Raw genomic sequence first — 22,053 nt, forward strand, 5'->3', positions numbered from 1 at the left:
TCAGAAAGAGATTCCTATTGAATGAAGATGGTGCTTAAGCTGAATCTTCGAGGAAATAAGGGATTTCGAGAGGCAAAAAAGAGAAGAGAGCACATTCCAGACATGGGGACCAACCAGTGTAAAGGCACAGAGATGAGAGACGGCATGAAGAAGAACAGGGAGAGCAGTTTAGGTGATTGTGTTAAATATGGAAAGCTAAGCTGGGTTCTGGTTGTGAATAGTTTTGAATGCCAAACAAAGGAGTTCATATTTTATCATAAAGGCACTGGAGTTTACCGGGCAATATGAGTGACATTATCAGATCTGTGCTTTTGGAACATCACTTTGGCAGCTATGTGTGTGAAGGATTGGGGAGGAGAAAGCTCCTGTTTTGTTTAAAGGGAAGTTTTTTAAAATTAATTTATTTTGATTTATCAACAATCATGTCCATAAGCTTTTGAATTTTAAATTTTTCTCCCCCTCCCTTCCCACCTCCCTCTCCAAGATGGCATGCAATCTGATATAAGCTATACATATACATTCCTATTAAACATATTTTCACATTAGTCATGTTATAAGGAAGAATTAGAACCAATAGAAGGAACCACAAGAAAGGGGAAACAAAACAAAAGAGAAGAAAAAAAAAAGAGCAAATAGTATGCTTCTATCTGCATTCAAACTCCAGAGTTCTTTCTTTGGAAGTGGATAGCATTTTCCACCATGAGACTTTTGGAAATGTCTTAGATCCTTGCATTGCTGAGGAAGGCTAAGTCTATCAAAGTTAGTCATCGCGCAACATGGCTGTTACTGTGTACAACATTCTCTTGGTTCTGCTCATTTCACTCAGCATCAGTCCATACGAGTCTTTCCAGGTTTTCCTGAAGTCTACCTGTTCATTATTTCTTATAGCACAATAGGATTTTATTACATTTATATACCACAACTTGTTCAGTCATTCCCCAATGGATGGGCATCCCCTCAATTTCCAATTCTTTGCCACCACAAAAAGAGCTGCTATAAATATTTTTGTAAATGTGGGTCCTTTTCCCATTATTATGATCTCTTTGGGATATAGCCCTAGAAGTGCTATTGCTGGGTCAAAGGGTATGCACATTTTTATAGCCCTTTGGGCATAGTTCCAAATTGCTCTCCAAAATGGTTGGGTCATTTTGCCACTCCAACAATGCATTTGTGTTCCAATTTTCCCATATCTTCTCCAACATTTATCATTTTCCTGTTTTATCATGTTGGCCAATCTGATAGGTGTGATGTGGTACCTCAGAGTTGTTTTGATTTGCATTTCTCTAATTTTTTTCATATGACTATAGATGGCTTTAATTTCTTCATCTGAGGAATGCCTGTTCATATGCTTTGACCATTTATCAATTGGGGAATGACTTGTATTCTTTTAAATTTGACTTGATTCTCTATATGTTTTAGAAATGAGGCCCTTATCAGAGACACCGGTAGTAAAAATTCCCAGTTTTCTACTTCTGAAGGGAAGTTTTTAAAGGTATGTATTGGTATCAGGGTCACTTAGAATAGCTGTTAAATTCTTTTTCTTAGAGTGTATGTCTATTTTAAAAATCTATAGTCTTGGTAAACCGGAGGACACAGACATATTCTTTTTCAGCCTAAGGCCCGAGTTATGTATTTACCAATGGTGGGTCATTACTTCATAGTAGAAAGATCACGAAAGCAGCAGAATCTGAAGGGAAGCACAAATGTTGTGTGTTCTGTCTTTATTATCTTGGTTGGCTTTCTAGGATGTCCCTGTTGGTCACCAGCAAACTTAAGCACGATGCAACCGTTCCATAAAAGGCCATTTTGATCATTGAGACTGATGCCTCAGCCAGGTCAATTGTGTGGTGACCTACTTCCCTTGCTGAGTTTAGGAATAATGATAGGATGAAATGTGATGTCACATTCATTTTTCAGGGAGAACTGCAGTGAGGTTCTCATAGCTCTTCCAGGGGTCTGCCATGGACACCTTCTCTTCAAATCAAATCTTTAAGTGCTATCTCTAAGAAACTTTGCTATGCCTAATGAGCAGCACAGCAATGTGCAAAATGAGACATAGTTCCTACTCACACAAGTTTTATAATCTAGTTGGAGACAGGAAACATGCACACATAAAAATTAAATAATAATATAAGGTATAAATAATGGTTAAAGATAAACTCAATCTTTTTATTCCACAGATACTGTGCCCTGGACCCTCTTTTCTTCTCCCTCCATACTACTTTCCTTGGGGATCTCATCAGCTCTCATGGATCTAATTATCCTCTCTCTGCTGATGATTCTCAAATCTACCTATCCTGTCCCAATCTCTTGGCTGACCTTCAGCCAGTCTCCCATCTCCAATTGCCTTTCAGTCATCTCAAACTTGATGTCTAGTAGACATTTCAACATGTCCAAAACTGAATCCACTATCATTCTCCCCAACCCTTCCCTTCCAAACTCCCCTATTAGTGTTGGGTGTACCATTATCCTTCTAGTGCCCTAGGCTAGCATCCTTGGTGGCATTCTCAACTCCTCACTATCTCTCACCCCCCTGTATCCAATCTGTTGTTAAAGCCTGTCAATTTTACCTTGGAAACATCTCTCAAATATGGTCTCCTCTCTCCTTTGACACTGACACTACTCTGGGGCAAGCCATCATCACCTCATGTTTACGTTACTGCAATAGTCTGCTGGTAGATATGACTGTCACAAATCTCTTCCTACTCTATTCTATCCCTCATCCAGCAGTTTCTAACTGTTAAATTTGGGCAGCTAGGTGGCACACTGGATAGTGTGCTGGGCCTGTAGTCAGAGAGGCTCATCTTCCTGAGTTCAAATCTGTCCCTAGGCACTTACTAGCTGTGGGACCCTGGGCAAGTCACTTTACACTGTCTGCCTCAGTTTCCTCAGCTATAAAATAAGCTGAAGAAGGAAACAGCAAACCACTCTAGTATCTTTGCCAAGAAAACCCCAAAAAGGGGTCACCAGGGGGTCATAAATGACTGAAACGACTGAAGAGCAACATACTTTAGGTATCATGGGTATTTTGACAAATTGTCTCTTTGAAAGCTCACAATTGCTAGCTGCTGAAAAGTAGACACAGTCCAATATGATCAATATTTCACAAAAGAACCCTCCCCCCTCTGATTTCCTCCTCTGCTTCCCCTTCTTCCTCTTCTTTTCCTCTTTACTAGGAGTTCAATTGTGTCCTCAGTGCTGTATATACTAAGTATTAGGATATGATTTAAGTAAAAAATAATTTTAGCTCTCAAATAGCAGAAAGACATTGGGGGAGGGCAGAGGGAATACCTCATGAGCTGTGTGAATCTTGTTTTCAATAACATGAAGAATGAAAAATTGAACTTCAATCACAAGTTTTGTATGTCCTCAACTCTCACTTCCAGTGAAAGGAATTTTGGGAAGGAGAGAAGATGATGTAAAGTTAGAGAGATGTGGGATGAGGGAAGAAGAGAAAGAGGAGGTGAAAATGATGAATAGCATGGCTAAAATGTTCAAAGTAAAAAGAACAAAGGTGTGGCTGAAGGGGAATGGTGATAGGTATCAGTGTGGAGTCAAGGACAAGAAGAGACAAAGAAATAGAAAATAATATAATCAGTGAAAGGAATAACCAGACAGGAGAAAAAATAAATTGATCTGGAGATAAAAGAAGGAAATGAAAGTGGGAGGTGAAAGGAGAAAAGAAAAGAATATACTTAGTGCTTAAATGGTGCTTTTCATCTTCAGAATGCTTTATAAATATTAACTAATTAACCCTCATCGCAGCCCTGGGCGTAAGCATTATTATCATAGTTATTATTATTAATAACTGAATGTAAAAGGGGTCAGAAAGGGTTAGGCACACAAAGCTTTAAATTTTGTACGTGTATGTTATTTTCCTGACATGAAAGTAGTAGCTTGAAGGGGAATTTTGTTTCAGATTCTTGCACAGATACCACTGGTCTATCAGACCAGCACTTATTTTGCCCTAATTTACCCTAAAACCCAAGGCCATATTACTTTAAAATATTCTCTTGGCATTTGCTGCCTACCTGTGACTTTATTTTTGACTGTGTGAATACACAAGAAATTGAGCTTTATTTTAATTCAAGGTGCATTCTTTAAGGGCCCCAATACCAATAGGATACTTTGTTTTTATGTTAGTATTATGGGTCATTGGAGTTGGTGAGGGAGTTGGAATTTCCATCCCACATGAGTCAAACAATCCAAGTGACTGCAGAGGCACCTTGTAGAGTTTCAGAGGTAGGTATATACTACTACCTGATACGTTTATTTTGGACTCATTCTTTTCTCTTTGATCTAATTTTCCCAGGGTGGGGATGGGTCCCATAAAGTAATGGTTTAAACTTCTAGCATACTAATCAAAATCCCTGGAAAAAACACAAAATTGATTGAATAAATCTTCCAAATGCACACCTTAGAATTCACTTTTTTTTTTTTAGTATCAGTTAGAGAGAGCAAAGGATCAGATGCTTATAATAATGTAAATTCTACTTTCATTATGAACATACTCCCCCAAGCTAATTACATTTCAGATACAAAGCCTGTCAACTTTCCTCCTTGGTAATGATAAAGGAACCTGCTGGGAAAAATAGCCACTACTCATGTGTTAACTCTGGAAACATCCAGCCTACTGTGGGAAAGGGCTCTTGTTTTGAAATTGAATTTTTAAAAATCCTGGTAGGTTTTTAGAGTAAGTAGAAGTAGCAATACAGGGCAAAAAAAAGCAGAAGATGGATTTTGAAGTGATTTTTTTCCCCTTTGTTTTCTTTTCTTCATGTACTTGTAATTTTCCCTCAGTTGCTCCATCATCTAGCCAAAGTGAGTCTCCTTTGTTGTAAGTCACAGCAGACATGGGCCGAGGATGAGCCAGAGCAGTATGTGACACTCAGATCCTAAATCGGATTTGTACCAATCCTCACACATTTTCCTTTGAAAGGAAGTGTCATTTTCAATTCTCACACACTGAATTGTCTTTGTTGCGATTCATTAAGTGTAAGTGGTCACCTCTGCCATTTCATGGGAAGTGAATCAAGCAAACATCTCTTATTTGAATTTAGAGATTCAAAGACAAATCTTAAGGTGAATTTTTTAAATATAAAAAGCAGAATGGATCAGGTTCAGTGTTATACATACATATATATGTGCATATACATACACACACACATGTACAGAGAGAGAGAGAGATTGTCACAGCTTGTCACTTAAACCAGCCAGTTTAGCAGCAGTTTAGATGGAGGATTATAACCTATTTTTATATAATTTTTATATTTAATGAGGTTATGTATTAAAGGGCCTTCTATCTCACCAACATTGTAAGTTTATTAAATTGCAAAAAAACTTTCCTCATTGACATTTATTTAATAACTTAAAATATTCTGTTTTTATTGTACACTAATATAACATTGAGTATGTCCAACCAAATAAAATAAAATAAAGACAAATTCATAGAATCAGAGCTAATTTTTAGTGGAAATAGAACCCAGGGACTGTGACTTAGTCCAGCAGTCTTTCCTCCTACTCCTCTGAATTATTCCATCCTCACTTTTCTCCCCAGTCAAATACTGAAAAACTTCTAGAAACATTGGATACCTCCTGGAGACAGTGGCACCTTGAGCTACTCATTAAACCAAGGGATTAACATTCAGTCCTAGTTCTGGTGCTTTCTCCATTGTTCCCTCTATTACCCAAAGCAAAATACTGCTCTCACTCTCTTCCAACCACTGGTTGAGGGGATAGTGGTTATTACTACTTATTTCCTTCTTCAACTCCTCCAGCCCAGAAGAACCTCTCTCCCTTTTTGAATTCCTATTAAATGTAATAACAATATTATGCTTGTTGTAGAAAGCCAGCATTGAACATTAGTAGTATATTTTCAAGAAAAAAAATCATATTTTCTGTGTGTGAGAAATTCTGATCTCTAGAGTCAAACAGTGTAAGTAGGCATTTAAGATCATCTCCCTTCTCCCAAGGGGTGTTTTGGAACCATTTTGTGTGTTTGAGTATTTTGATGGATAACTTAATAATAATCCTTTGTATGTGTGTTGTGTATGCATATACATACATACACACATATACACACATATGTATGGGTGTACATATGTGTATAACTGTAAATGTACATATATATGTATATGTACATATAGATACACATTTCTTAAAAAATAAGAATAACTAGAATGACCACAACTTTAAGATGCCTTGCTTTTTGCAATCAATCTCTATAACACTGCATAAACTACACTATTATAAATAAAAAATATCGTGTTGCTTTGTACTCAGCATTGTGCAAGGTATTATAGAAGAAGCCTAAGATTTATTCCCTGTCCTCTAGCAGCTTACAGTCTAGTTGGAGAGACAGAGCTAGCACACATGAAATGATTAGAGAATAATTACCGAATCTAGACCTCAGCAAAGTGCCCAACACCTAGTAGGTGCTTGATAAATGCTTGTTGATAGACTAATTACCAACTACTGTATGTGATGTGGGTATTTTATTCAATATGATTTCAACAACGGGAGAGGTTCTTCCTGGCTCGAGCAGTCAAAGAAAGCATCATGGAGAAGGTGACATTCAAAATGACATTTTACAATATGTGCTAACTAAATAATTCAGTTTTTAAAAGAATAACTATGAAAATACATATTGTCATAATTCAACATGGTTTATTCCCAAACTATATAAATTGAGAGATATCTTCCTGATTGGTGTCCTTCTCTTTGCTTTTTACATACCTTCCGAAACAATCTTCCTAAAATATAAGTCTGACTGTTACTTCCTTGCTCATAAAAAACAAGAACATTAAATGCCTCCTTATTGGCTCTAGAATACAATATTGCTCCTTAGCCAAAAATTAAAGGTTTTTCACAATCTAGTACTATCCCACCTTTCCAGTCCTATTTCACATAATTCCCAGTCATATACTCTATATTCTAGTCACACTGGAGTATAACATGCTCCTAGTAGTTGCTATTCCTTTTTCCGTCTCCACACATTTGCACAAGCCCATGCTGAGAAAGTACTCCCTCCTCATTGTAGAATCTTTGACCTTCAAGGTTCAAGCTTACTTGTATATCCGCTTTGTGATTTCTTCCCTAATTTCCCATTTCCCCACCCCTATTGTTTGTTGCTCTTTCCATCCTTAAATTTTGCTGGAGTGCTTTGTCTGATCTCTAACAAAGTCCTTTTCATTCCCTACTTTTTGTGATACTTATCCGTAGATTTTTCTCGGTTTCCAAGAGAATGTAAGCTTCCTGAGATCAAGGAATATTTTCTTTTGCTTTGGTATTCCCAACTCCTAATAATGTTTTGCATAAAGTAGCTTCTAGAACAGTCTTTATACAGAAATATTTGTTGAATTGTAGTGAATTAAATTGATAAGAGATTTTAGTCTAGGGGCCATTTGTTCCATATCTATAAATAATTTAAATCTTAATAAATTGACTGATTATTATTTTGCTTGAAGAACCCTTATGGTCCTGATAGTCCTTGAGAGCAGGGACTGTTTTTTACTTTTCTTTGTTTAACCTACTCTTAGCACAGTGCCTGGCACATAATAAGTGCTTAATAAATGTTTGCTGATTGACTCTAAGGTAATACAAATTTTATAACGTTTTGGAGACACTCTTCTCGTTTCCTCCAAAGCTTTTTTTTTAAATAGTACTTCAACATGATAACAAATCATAATCAATTTTGAACAAAATGTGGGAAACCTAAGTCACTGTGTCATGACAGAAAAGGGGATCCAGAATTAAACTTTGTGACATTAATTAGAGTTTTTGTTGCCTTTTTGTAGGGACTTGAGATCTCTTGGCAGTAAGAGAACTATTCTGAGGTTCTGTTTTTGCATCAAAGCTGAAATACTAATTTTCTAAAAGAGTACCAGATGGATAGAAGTAGGAGTATTCATTAATAAATAATGTAAATAATTTTCCTAAATAATGAAACAAAATGATTGAAAATCAGTCAACTTCTAATTAAAAAATTCTTGTGAAATGTGATTTCTCCCTCCTCCAAAAGACCCCCAAACATCACCTCCTTTTTTTTTAAAAAAAAAATATGACAATAGGATGATATAACATGATGGGGAAAACTTGGATGATACGCATCCCCTGATATCTGTTCAGTTTCCATCACAATCCACAAACTTAGCATTAGTGATAATGTCCATCTGGCAGTATTTCTAATATGGAACATATTACTTTGGTAGAATGAGAAGATGACTTGAAAACTGATGGCAAAGTAGGCTTTCTCAGAAGACAGCAGGCTGCATTGTGAATGGTCTTCTAACACCAGTGTGATAGATGGAAATCTTTTTCACTCCTGAAAGAGTGCATAAGGCAGTGTTTCCCTGGCAAGTATTTGGAAACTTGAAATGCAGTACGCTTTCTAGGTAGTGTGCACATATATCATACAGCTTCAAACCTGAAAGCCTTATTCTGAATACCAATTCCTGCAAGCTATGTAGATTTCAAGTCTGAAATCTGAAACGGCTGTGCCCATGAAGATAAAGGAACATGCTATTTAAAAGACCGCGATTTGGCTGCAAGTAATCAATATGCTATTTGGAAAGAAATCTAGATGTGAAGTTAGAGTTAGAAATGCTGAGGGGTTTGCTAAAGCCTTCTAATGCCTTCCTGTTTAGTCACATTGTTCTCCCCTACCACCCTTTTTTTGCTCTTTATTTTGAGTATTGGACACCAGAAAACTTTTTATTGTCCCTAGATATCTAAATGGATAATTTAGGCAAGAGTACAATATTGTTGATACTTTCACTGTTTCTTGAAAACTAATAGACAAGGCCAATTAATTCATTGCTATTCTCAGTGTTAGGGTCCTTGCATTCTATATGCATCTGTGTGCATGTAAGGAAATGAAAAATTTTAATCTCAAGAAAATTTGAGCTTTTGGGGGGAAAGGTCATTTTTTTAAGCCTAAATCATCTTTCACATGAAAATAATTCATTTTTTTTCTAGTTCAATGTGTTTGTAATGTCTTATCGACAAATATTTATTGAGTATTGCTCCTCAATTCCTCCCAATCTGCAAACATTGTTCTGGAAATAGAGGATAAAAAAGAAGTAAAAACTCCTGTCCCTGCCTTCAAGGAGTTTCCAGCCCATATGATATATACCTTAAACTAGATATTCTTTACTATCCGTTCCATATATAGAGTTGAATCCTTCCATCCCAATTAATCAACAATCAGTAAGTGCCTGCTACATCCCGGGCACTGTGCTAGACCCTAGGGACAAAAATAACAAAGAATGCAATAATCTCTGTTCTCAAGGAACTTACATTATGAACCAGAAGAGAACATGAAATGCTGAAAAGGAAAAAAATTTCAACCATGCATTGTACTGTACAATTGCCCTCTTTCTTTTACAAACTGTTCATCTTGTAACTGCAATTTTGTGTTATTCAGTAGTTTTTCTGTTGTATCCAATTCTTTGTGTCTTGGTAAAGATACGGGAGTGGTTTGCCATTTCCTTCTCATTTTACAGATAAGGAAACTGAGGCAAACAGGGTTAAGTGACTTGCCTAGGGTCACACAGCTAGTAAATTTCTGAGGCTAAATTTGCCTGAGCTCCAAATGAGTCTCCCAGATTCCAGACCTGGCACTGTATCCAGTGTACTACCTAGGGGCCCTCACTTTGTGTAAGCCACTTAACTTTTCTAGGTCTATAAACTCATCTGTAAAATTAAGGAGCTTTGATTAGCTGATCCCTAAAGTTTCTTCTTGCTTTAAAATTCCATCACTTTCTCCCAAAATGTCACTATTGTTGATCTAAAGTGACTTGCTAGGTACTCACTTTCTAACACCATCATTTACATTTATGCCCATTGTCAGAATCTGGGTAATTTACCTGCAAAAATGATGGAGGAATAAGGTGTTAGAGCTCAGAGGAGCCTTTCATTTTACATACAAGGACACGAAAGAGCCAGAAAGGGGAGTGTCTCGTCCAGGGTCACATTGCTAACAAGTGGCACATTCAGTATTAGAACCTGATTCCTCGGACTTCTAACTTCAGTTCTACCTGTTTCTTTCTGTCTTCACCAACAACCACCTAAGCACTGAGTTGGGTCAGCTTCAGCAAAGTAATGGAAATATTGATATGAGAGTTGAATGGTTATCTTTATGTATATTACACAAAGAACATTTCTGTACTTCTCTGAACAGGCAAAGAAGGGTTATTCTAGAGGCTAAAGGAATTAGATGAGTAATAGGGGTGGAAAAGGTAGGAAAACAAAGAGAAGAAGGGGGGTTGGGCAAAGACTTCACTGGATGGTTTTAGCAAAGAATTGCGTGAGCTCTTCAATAGAGATAGGAAGAGAGAATCTGACCAAAAAAAAAGTTTTATCCAAGCCATTCTTTTAATTAAATTAGTGCTATTCCAGTAGCCAGCTGAATAGTGATGTCAGGTAGAAGACAGCAACTTTATGAGGACTTTCCTGATGAATTTGCTGTATTGCACTGTTTTAGCCCTACGTAGGAGAGGCATCACCTGCCTTCACACTGGGAGCCAATCTTATAGATGCAGGTTTTTTTTTTTTTTATTGTTTGTTTTTTTGTTTTTAAAGATATCCCTCTATCTGGGTCACTGAAGGAAGGTGATGGGCAGCTTTTGTTCAGATGCTGCTAAATCACTCACTCCTGCTGCCTCTGAACTCTCCAATCTTCTCCCTTTCACATCTGAGATATTTTATTTATTATTATTACTAAGGATGGGATGATAGCCACACAGGCAGGCTGCCTGGTAGATGCTATTTGTCTCTAAATTGATAAGCCTGAGTAAAACTTACTTTGAGTTTATGGACTGTGGGAGGTATGGGTTGATCTTTCTCAGTCTCTGCTGAAGACTATTTCAAATCCCTATTGCCTATAGTAGGTGTGAGAGGATTTGGAGACACTAAAGGCAAGCTCTTTACCCCGACTCCTTCATACTTCCCCCACCCACCCTATTCCTTCTGAACATGCTGGTAACTCAGATGGAGATTTGTTTGTGAAAAGAAAGAAGAGGGTTTGTCCTTTGCAAGAGGTTTGACAGGGCTTTTGACAGTGAGGCAGGTGAGGCAAAGCAAGCAGAAGGTTGAGAGACGGCTCTGTCTGTCATGGAGTGTGAGCGCCCTCTGCTGCTGGTCAGAGTATGCTACATCCTCCACGAGGGCAGCCCACTTCCCTCCAGCCAAGGGGATCTGACTGGCTAGAAAGCACCCCGAGCCAAACGTAGATGCCCACAGTGGGGGCACATTCCAGAATCCAGGCTCTACTTTTCTCAGTACCACAGCCATGTGTGTGTAGTGTGTTTGTATCTGTGGTGTGTGTGTGTGTGTTTGCCTTTATTATGTCCTTTCAAGGAAACTACATGATGTGGTCAGTATCTGTATGGAGGATATTTTCCATTGGGTCAGGAAATTACACATAGGCTGTCCTTGCAATGACAGGGGTTTCTCAGGTCTTGATATTTGAGCATTGTTAAGGCATAAGGTCCCTGTCATATCTCTCCTTTTTCTTATTTGGTGGAGACACAGAATCACCCTGGTACTTCCTCAGAATTTCTAGAAGGCCTGGATGGAGATCAGTTTCTCATCTGTGCTTACTAGTGGTGTTATTTTTTTTTAAGACATAAAAAAACTAAATAGAAACAAAAAGATTTTTCTATCAATAAATCATAAGATCTTAGCTTTACATCTAGAAAGATGTAAAGCCATCTTTCCAATCCTCACATTTTTACCAGTGAGGAAACTGAGACCCAGTTTTTGAAGCAAAAGAAAAAACAATATTCCAAGAAAACATACATTGAATATTTATTTTTTTCTTCATTGGAGGTCTCATTTTCTTACTTAGTCACTATTCACTGCATAATTCCTATTTTATCTATTTTGCTCATCATTCTTAGTAACGTGTGATACTTAGTAATATCCATACTGAGTCATATCTGAGTCCTGACCAAAACATTGTAATAGCTTCTGAAAGGTGAGCAAACTGATAGGGGTCTAATAAAAATCTTAACGTTGCTAGAGTTAAACTTTCTGTAAGCTTATCAAGTAATCCATTTGGCAGAGGAGAATGTCTGTTAAAATTGGCTCTTTACAGATACACTTGGCAAATATCACTGGGCACATGGAGGTTATAGAAATAATTTCTTTGATAGTAAAGTTGAATGAACATATGCTTCATATGTCTTTTGGTAATAAAAATAATGATGCTTCCCAAGATAGGGTACCTGTTATTTAAAAATTTATATTTCCCTTTAAGGCGATGAAGAACAAGGGAATAAATTGGGCCTTTGTGCTCGTTGAAAAGCCAGTGTACATTCTGTATATTGTGGATTACCAGTATGCTCTTAGACAAGCAGAGATGATGCTTTTAAAAAGGTCAGATACAGAGATAAGCCAAAGCACAAATAAAGGCTGTATCTTAAAATTTCATTCTTTTTCAAGATAATTTTTAAAGTAGGTGAAAACATTCACTCAATCCATTTTACACACATTTGGATTGTGTATGTGGGTCATTAATTGCAACCAACTGGTTGAGTCAGCTTCCTTTTCCACAATGTCCACACATCATAACTTATCCCATCTTTTGAGTGTGCATTCCACCTCTGATACTTACCAGAACTCCCATAGTAATTTTTTTTTGTCACTTACCATCATCTACTTTGTAATATAATTATTTGCATGTCTGTCTAATACTTCTTTTTAGATTACAAACTTCTTGAGGGCAGACTGCTTTCTTTATCTCTGTATTCCCCTAATGCAAAGGTAGTTTGGAATGCTGAATTTGGCATCAAGAAGACCAGGGTTGGAAGCCTCCCTCTGACACTTATGAGCTGTGTGATCCTGGAAGAGTCAGTTAACTACTCTAAGCCTCATCTGTAAAATGAGAGTAGTAATACCTCTCCCTCCTACCCCACCCCTCCTTACCTACTTTGTAGAGTTTTGTGTGGCTCAGAGATATTTGTATTTATAAAGATATAAATGTATATAAATGTTTTTATATACCTTCCAAATTTAAAGCACTACATAAATGTCATTAAAATTTTTACTGAATAGTACCACATTCTTTTTTTTTTTGCTTTTCAAAAACAGTGATTATTTTGGTGTTGGTGACAGCTGTAGTTATAACACAGCTAGAGTTAAAGAAGGCACTTAAATATATGCTTGGTCAGTGTATATGGCCAAACCTGACACCTGAGGCCTACAGGAGGATTTTATAATTTTATTGTCTAGTTGACCAGCTTAGTAGACATAATGCTAATTTAAAAGAATGGATTAATGGCAACAATAAAAATAGAATTTACCTCTCAATGGTATGAAATGAGTTGACAGTATAAATTGGAGTAGTAACTGAAGCTTTCAAGCTAAGTCTTTCCTGATCAAAATTGTTTGACATTTTAAGATGTGAAGAATGTCAACTGACCAAAGGGTCATAATCAGAAAAATAACTGCTTCCAAAAGCATGTGACCAATCAGTATTCATTCCATTTAGTAAACACCTAAAACCAGAATTGAGTATGACTATCATCTACAGTAATCTACAATTATTTCTTATGCAAATATAAAATCCTGTAAATGCAATTTAAAGTCTGCTCATAGACTTTACTACAATTCTTCATTATAAATATTCTAGCATCATCACATTATATACAGAATTTTAGAGCTGAAATTAATTAGAGATTATTTGAAAGATGAGGAAATTGACGCCAAGATCAGGTTTCTTAACTTGGGGTCAGTAAACTTTTTCTTTAAATATTTAGATAGATGCATTTCAATATAATTGGTTTTCTTTTTATAATTATTTTATTTAATGTATTTTAAAAAACATTATTCTGAGGAGTTCATAGGCTTCATAAGACTACTAAAGTGATCTGTGACAAAAAAAAGTTTAAGAAACCTTGGGTTGAGATTAAGTGTTTTGCTCAATGATGCTGATGATAGTTAATGGTTTACCACTTTACATATATTATCTTATTAGTGGCTGAACCAGGACAAGGACCTAGGCTTCCAAACTCCTAGTCCAGAGCTTTTTGTATTATATCATGATACTATTAAAAAGTATTTGCTATTACCTATGTGTTGTATTACTTTGCATGAGCCACCATCCATGCTATTTGTCCTTCTGAAGTGCAATTTAAATCATGCTGATATCCAGGAAAGGTGGGAATCACGAAAAACTGCCAGAACTTAATGTTCCAAAGAACTTCACCAATGTTTTAATGGCAATATTCAAATCAGCTCAGTGATGTGATATAAATGGGATGAAACACAGTAATGGAAGGGGTGGAGTAGCTGGAATAATTAGGCCTGAAATCATATTCCCACACCCTCTTGTGCCTTTATGACTAAGGTTGGGGATAATCTATATGTAGCCAGCACTGCTTGCCTTGCAAGGGAGAATATACTTTTGGCCTCTACCAGGATCCTAATGGATTTTTCTTTATGGGACAGAATTTATACAAAATGCACACTCAAAATGTTCTGTCTTCACTCTTGGTCCTAAAGATTGATAAGAGGGGTATTATAATTCAGTAGTGAGGTAGCAGAAGAGGCAACAACTATGAAAGAGATAATAGCATATTGAATTGCCTCTTGCTTCCAAAGAGGAGTCAAAAGAAGCATACTTTTATATAATTTTTCTTAAAACATTCTTGCAAAGTTGGTGGGTGGCAGATACCTGTTTATGTAAGGGGAAACTTGAAGTAGTGAAATGTGAATCAGCTGGCTTTGTCATCTTCTAACAAAACCAAAAATAGTTTGTAGCCTCATTTCTTTTTAAGATATTCCCAAACAAAAAAAAAAAAAAAACCCACAAAAACTAATGTAATTAACGACCCTTCAAAATATGGAAAAATCAAATTAGAATTTGTTTGGAGAAAAGATAAATAAGTTATGTGCACATACTATCTCCACAACCACTTCTTTGGAGAGCTCTCTTCTGTGCTTCAAAGGATCTGATATCATCTCTGTGTGCACACCTGTAGCAACACTGATTACAACCTTCCATAGGTATCTTAGTAAACAGTTTCGTGCCTTACCATGATCACAAAAACTCATCACCCGGTGACAAACATTTGCTGATGATCTTCCCACTTAAGGAAATGCAATATGTTGCTTGGCCTGCACTCAAAACTTTTCTACCTTGTTAGGACCTACTAAAGGTTTGGCTAGCCTGGCATGAATTTCAAGAAGCCAGGGTCTTCATTTCAGACACTGGAATAGGAGGTACGTAGGTATTACTGCACTGTTTTCTCTGAGTAATGTTGTAAATTAAAATTTTATGCCAGATGGCATCCATTTCCAATCTGCATATTTTAAACACCATCAATACTCATGTTAAAGGGACTTCTATCAACTGTTTCCAATGCATAGCAAGGGCTGTTGACTTTTAAAGGGAAAAAGTCCAGCCCCTTTTATTTTACAGATGAGGAAAAATGAATCCCAGAGAAATGAAGTAACTTAGCCAATATCGTCTAACAAATTAATGACTGAGCTGTCACTACAATGCAGGTTTTCTGAGTCTCACTCCAATATTCTTTCCATTACAGAGTGCTGGTTGATCATTAAGCTCCTTCTGAGATGTCAGATGCTGATTCTACATCTGAAATGTCATATACCATTCAAACAGCTTGGAAATAGTTAAAGGGAATATTCTCATGCACATGTTTTCAGGATGATCACACTTTTCTTATCACTTTTGGCCTATTTGGTGTTCTCCAGCACATGATCAAGCAGAAAGGACATAATTTGAGGACTTTAATGGAAGTAATATTGAAAAAGTAAGTATTTCAAAAAGAAAAAATTATCAGCTATAGAGGAAGAGGGCATGATGTTTTTAGTACCACCTAGAAGCTGTGCTTTTTTATTTTTTTTTTTCTCCCTTCTGGAATTGAAAAAAAAATTCTAGCAAAGAACTGAGAAGTATATGAGTTTGAGTATGCACATAATTCAGCTTTAACTCGGCTGAAGTCACTATACTTCCTTAGTGCCTGTGCCACAAGGCCCTGTTACAGAAGATATCATATTGTAATGAAGTCTTCATGGTACTTTTGTTTAAAGACAAATCCATAGCTAATTCTCCACTACGGGAATTTATGTTAGAGACTGATATTTATTGATCTGCCCTTGCTGATGTAGTAAGTATTCCTAGAAGAAGTTACAATTGTTTCAATTTTAGAAAATATATGTGACCTTCTTTTCATACTTTAATGTATTAGGTGACAGAAGAAAGAAAAAAAAAGTAAATAAGATACATTCATTGATCCCATGAGGATCGTAGCCCAACTGGAGGATGTGAAACATATGAAAATAACTATAATGCAAATTAGTTTATGATCTGTTAAGGTAGGAGAAGTACAGATCACATGACGAGCAGGGGTTTTCAGGGGCAAGGATCGTTACAGTGGGGGAGCAGGGAAGGAATTACAGAAAGTTTCATGAAAGAGGTCTTCATGAAAGAGGTCTTCAAAAAGTAGAAATGAGAGAGAGGACATTGTAGGCAAAGGAAATAGTGTGAGCAATGACATGGAAGAATGAGAATGCTATATGTCGTATGGCTTCCTTCAAGAATTTCCACAAACTTCTTTTTGTAGGAAACCTTTTCGAGTCTCCCCAGTTACTAACATCTTCCTCTTTCAGAGTATCTTTCAACTGCTCTTATCTTCTAAGAATCTGTTTATGTATGTGCTATCACCCCCACTAGATCAAAACTCATTTAGGGAAGGCACTGTTTTTTCTTTTTCTTTATTTCGTGCTAAACACAGTACCCAGCACATAAAAATCACTTAATGAATGTTTATTGTATGATTCATTGAACAGTAAATTGTTCAGTTTGACTGAAATACAGAATATGTATAAAGCAATTATGTGAAATAAGACTGAAAAAGTAGATTTGTACCATATTGTACTGGGCATTAAATAAAGTAGAGGAATTTTTTTGTGAGAAAAGATCCTTAGAGCTTGCGTTGTTTTCCCAGTTAAGATTGTACCTGGTTTTTTTTTTTCCAAAGAGACTGTCTTCTATCCTTCTTGCTCTCCGTTCCTCAACCCTACCCACAACCACAATACCTATGAGGACTTTGTATACAGTGGGAGTTCATTAGATATTGTTTGGCTGGTGGGCTTGGCCTAAGATAGTGGCTGCCTGCTCTGAATCTAATGGGGTTAATAACCAACAGATCAAGAAGACTCCCTGGGACTCATACCAATAGATATTTATGAAGCATGTATTATGTGCAATTTGCTGTGATGATCCCTGTCTTCAAAGACTTTACATTCTCCTTGGGGAGGTTGATGAAACATATGCAGAAATAAGTATGATAAAGAATAAAGTGAAAAAGAAGAGAGCAGTAATATTTGGAAATGTCAAAGAATACTTTTCTGGGAGGTATCATTTGGTCATCTCACCAGGACCGCCATGACCCACTGAAGACGAACTGGGTAGGCTAGTTCATGTTCATACATACATAAATGTAATTATATATAATATGCACGTGTGTATGTGTGCATATATACATATATGTGTGTATCCTGAAACTAAGGGCAAAATAGACACATATATACATACACATACACACGTATGTGTGTATCCTGAATCAAGGGCTCTATGTGTCTGTGGTGTATGTGTGCATGGTATATGTATGCATGTGTGTACACATACATACACATAACACACACACACATATATATATACACATATACATATATTTATCATGAATATTTTCTCCTTGATTTCAGGACCAAGGCACACAAAGGAATGTCAGATTAAATTCGAACAGTAGATATTTCTTGACCATTTACTATGTGGTGGATCCGCAAGCATTTAGAGAAAAATGAAAGCCAGACTGTTGCGATGTTATTATTCCTTTAGTAGTCCATAGCTATCTCTCCTAAAAGCCTGTAAAAGAAGGAAGCAGCATCCTGAAGTACACTTACTTTGGGAAAAACTAGTTATGAGAGCTAAGCAGTTACGAACCAATACTACCACTGCTACTAATGTTTCTAAAAGCACATTCTGAAGAAGTAGTGACTAAATCTAGGTAATTGTTGTTTTTTTTTTTTATGAATTTCATGACTAGTTTATATTATGTCCTCAAATCAGAGGGGGACAAAGGGAAGGAGAAGGGAATAAGAATTTAAATAGCATCCACTCCATGCCAGGTACTATGCTAAGTGCTTTAGAAAATTTATCTTATTTGATCCTCACAACAACCCTCTTAAATAGATGCTATTATAAATCCCATTTTACAATTAAGGAACTGAAACAGAGGTTAAGTGACTTGCTCAGGGTCACACAGCTAGTGAGTACCTGAGATTGGATTTGTATTTGAACAGAGAGACTACGATAGGCCTTGAGAAAGAGAATAATAAGATCCACTATCAATAAGATATGAATTCTTTGTCTAATAGTGGACAAAAAAATTTTCAGAAAGGAGAGATAGCATGGCCTATTACCAAACTTAGAGACTTAGGAAACCTCAAGTTTGACTTATGTATCAGATACTAATTTGGGACCCAGGGACAGTCAGTTAACTTCTCTCAGCCCTGGTTCCTTATGTCTAAAATGGGAATATTAAGAGTACTTAACCTCACAGGGTTTTTGTGAAGGCCAAATGAAATAATATATTTATTATATGTTCCAAAATCTTAGTGGTTTTAAACTTTAATTGCTTAAGTAGATTTAATAGTTTAAAACCTTACTATGACTTTTGGCATGTACTACATGATAACTTTGTCTCATTCTCATCTTTTTTGATGTAGTTCAGATAGAAAGAGTCCTGGAACAAACCAGTATTCTGCTATTATTTTTAATGCATAATGTTCTGTGGGCTGTGGCACAAGGGGATAAAACAATTGCTTTTGGAGCTGAAGAAATGATTTAGCTTCTTTAAGTTCACTCAGTACAACTACAGTAGTAGGTGGGACCACAAGGATTCTATATACCCCATCCTGTTCTCAATATAATTTTCATCTCCTCTTCTGGGTCTCCACATTTACAAAGATTTTATTTAAGGGATTAAGTATCTGGTATAACAACATCTATTTAAAATGTCATTCTGTTTTTATGGATCAATGTTATGTCTGGGTGATTGTGAGCAACAGTTGTGTCTGTGTTAATTGTCCACTTTCAATTGTAGTTATTGGTTGAGCCTGTATTTGTTGCATAGAGCTTTTTTTATCCGTTAGTTCATGGAAAATAGCAAGCTCTTGATGCGTCATTCTATCTACCAGGTAATGTCTTGCTAAGTAGTCAGTAGCTACCAATTTTTATAGCTTGTTGTGATATGTTATACAGTTTCTAACATTTCTTTGCATACTTTACATCAGTCACTACATTCAGGTTTCTTAAGGATAACTTTTGCCATTTTGATATTGATGATGATGATAGTGATGATAATGGCTATGGTAGTGATGCATCTATAGTATCTCATCTTTTTACCTTTGTGTTTAAGCTAAGTAATGTTAACTAGACTGTTTGGGAATTGAATTCATAGACTTAGTCTCATTAGCATCATGGTCTAAACAACTGAGCTATACAGGCAAAATGTAAATGAACTATATTTCAACAGTAATAAAGTCCCACCATTTGAAGGTTCTATTGGGGTGCAATAAATATTTATTTTTCTTATGTCCACCTTATCCTCCTCTCCATGTTGAGAGATTTTTAGTATGTGAGGAACCATCAACTTTATTCATTTCTAACATTCATAGGTGATATTAACTAATGTTTTGACCCTCCGATGGCAGGATTAATATCTGAGCACTGAATTACACTATCAGAAGATCATAGGATAATAGATTTAGATCCAGAAGGAAACTTAGAGACAATCCTCTCATTTTACAGACAAGAAAGCTGAAGCCCAGAGACATTAAGTGACTTGCCCAGTGTCACAAAACTCATAAGTGGCTGCAGTTGTCCTTTTGACTTCAATTCCACTTCTCTCTCCACTACACCGCTCTGCCTATATGCTTTATATCAGGCAATGTAGTGGAAAGAATTCTGGATTAGGAGTCAGTCAGGAGATTTGGGCTGTAACCTTTACTCAGTGACTAACTTATTGGGTAACCTTGTACAGGTCATTTTTTCCTCTCTGGGTTGTAATGACCTCATCTGCAAAATGAGGATGTTGGTTTAGATGACTTCCAAGGTCTCTTCCAATTCCACTATTCTATGGGTTCCTAGGAAGATTTTTTTTAATATGACATTTTATTTTTCTGAAATATCTCTTTCTCTCATCATGGGGAATTTGTTTCATAGTGGTATCATATGATTCTCATAGTAGGATTTCCCCAGAGAGGCTTTCTTACCCATTCTATCTACTGAGGAGAATTCTTCCTAGGCCTAGAACACATTTTCATGCATACAGGTTCAATTAGTGGGACTTCCCTTTTAATTTTGCCATTCTTTATTACTTTTTAGTTTTAGATTGATCTAGCATATTGGTAAGAAGTGCCCAAAGTTTGCTTGTAGGTTCCCGGTGTCTCTCCCACAAAACGATACAATATAAATGCTACTTGTGATATATTGATTAGACAATTGGCTTCAAGTAGGTTACTCCATCTTGGTAAAGCATGACAAAGCTGCTACAAGAATGAACAGAGCAGAACAAGAAAGCTTATTGGGTATGAAAGTCCCAGAATCTAAAACAGCAACTTCCTCAGCATTTATAACCAGAAATCACAGAACGTTGCCTCACTGGAACCTTTATTAGTATTATAATATTCTGGTTTCCAGTATTTTCCAAGGCTATTTTCTAATTCTCTTCAAGAAACTTGTTGTACAGAATTAATCGTTATATGCACTTATACAATGGTGTTACTTGGGTCAATGGGTATGCCATGTGAGTTGGATTTATGAGATGTTTAAGTCATTCTATGTAGAGACCTGTCGAATTTCAGAGATCCAAGACTACTCATTTATACTTTGTACTCATAGATTAAAAAAAAGAAGCCTTTAGGATGGTTTTAGGTGGAACAAGGATGCAACTAGTCCTGAGAAGGCTGATCAGGTGCTAATATGATGCTTATTAGTAAACATACATATAAAGAAAAAAAACTCTCTGTACTGAATTCTAATTCCAGAGTCAAGCAAAAGGGGAAGAGATTTTCCCCATTCCCCAGATACTAAGATCTAAAATGAAATGTTTAGACCACGTTTGATCTCTGCCTTGTCGTTCCCCTGGCCAATCCATCAACCAGAAACAAAGCTGTCAGCCGGCCTAGGCAGCAGTGCCTTTGGTTTGCAGACCTTTTAAACTTATTCCCTGGTTGACTGACATCAAGCCAGCTAGTGAAAGCCCCACACTTGAGTGGAGCTATCTGTCAGGGCTTTGGAGTAATAGGTGAGCATGCTCAGTGAAGACCTCCTTCGTCCATCCTGGGGTCAAACAATCCAATGGTGGTCAACTTAGAAAAAACCCTGAGACGCTGTTCAGTTTATAATACTTAATTATACATTCTATACTTACCAGACAAGAAATATCTTTCTTTCCTTCCCCTACCCCCAAATGTAATTAGCCCCTGTGGCTGTTTTGCTCAAGAAATCTATATAACTCAAACAGGCTGTCAGTTGTCAATAGGACCTGGTGCTGTATTGAGCCCTTCCAACATTAAACTAACACTGTAAAATCCCTGGGATGGTTTTCCATAAATCTAATACATGAGTTCTTTTTATTGAGAAGTAATATCAGAAATTAAACCTTATAAGTATCCAGAAGCAATTATAAAATGAGGAGATTATAGTGGCAATATTGTAAATGGAAACTCACTTAAATGTCAAAGTACTTGCCATAAAATGCAGCAATAATGATACTAAACACAATACATTGAGTTTTCAAATATTAATACCTTTATTTTTTCTATTAGGCACAATGAGGTTCAAACAACCATTACCAAACTGATTGGGAAAATAATAATATCATTACCATCATCTGCTGGTGAGAGCACTAATGGTTCTGTCATTCTGTCCTGCAGGCAGATCACTTATGAACTGAGCTGAATTCAAACATAAATCCCCAGAGGTAAAACGACAGGACGTTACAAGGCTCAGAGCTC

The sequence above is a fragment of the Vombatus ursinus genome, unplaced genomic scaffold (genome assembly GCF_900497805.2).
Source record: "Vombatus ursinus unplaced genomic scaffold, bare-nosed wombat genome assembly UNPS02014778.1, whole genome shotgun sequence".
Taxonomy (NCBI): Eukaryota; Metazoa; Chordata; class Mammalia; order Diprotodontia; family Vombatidae; genus Vombatus; species Vombatus ursinus.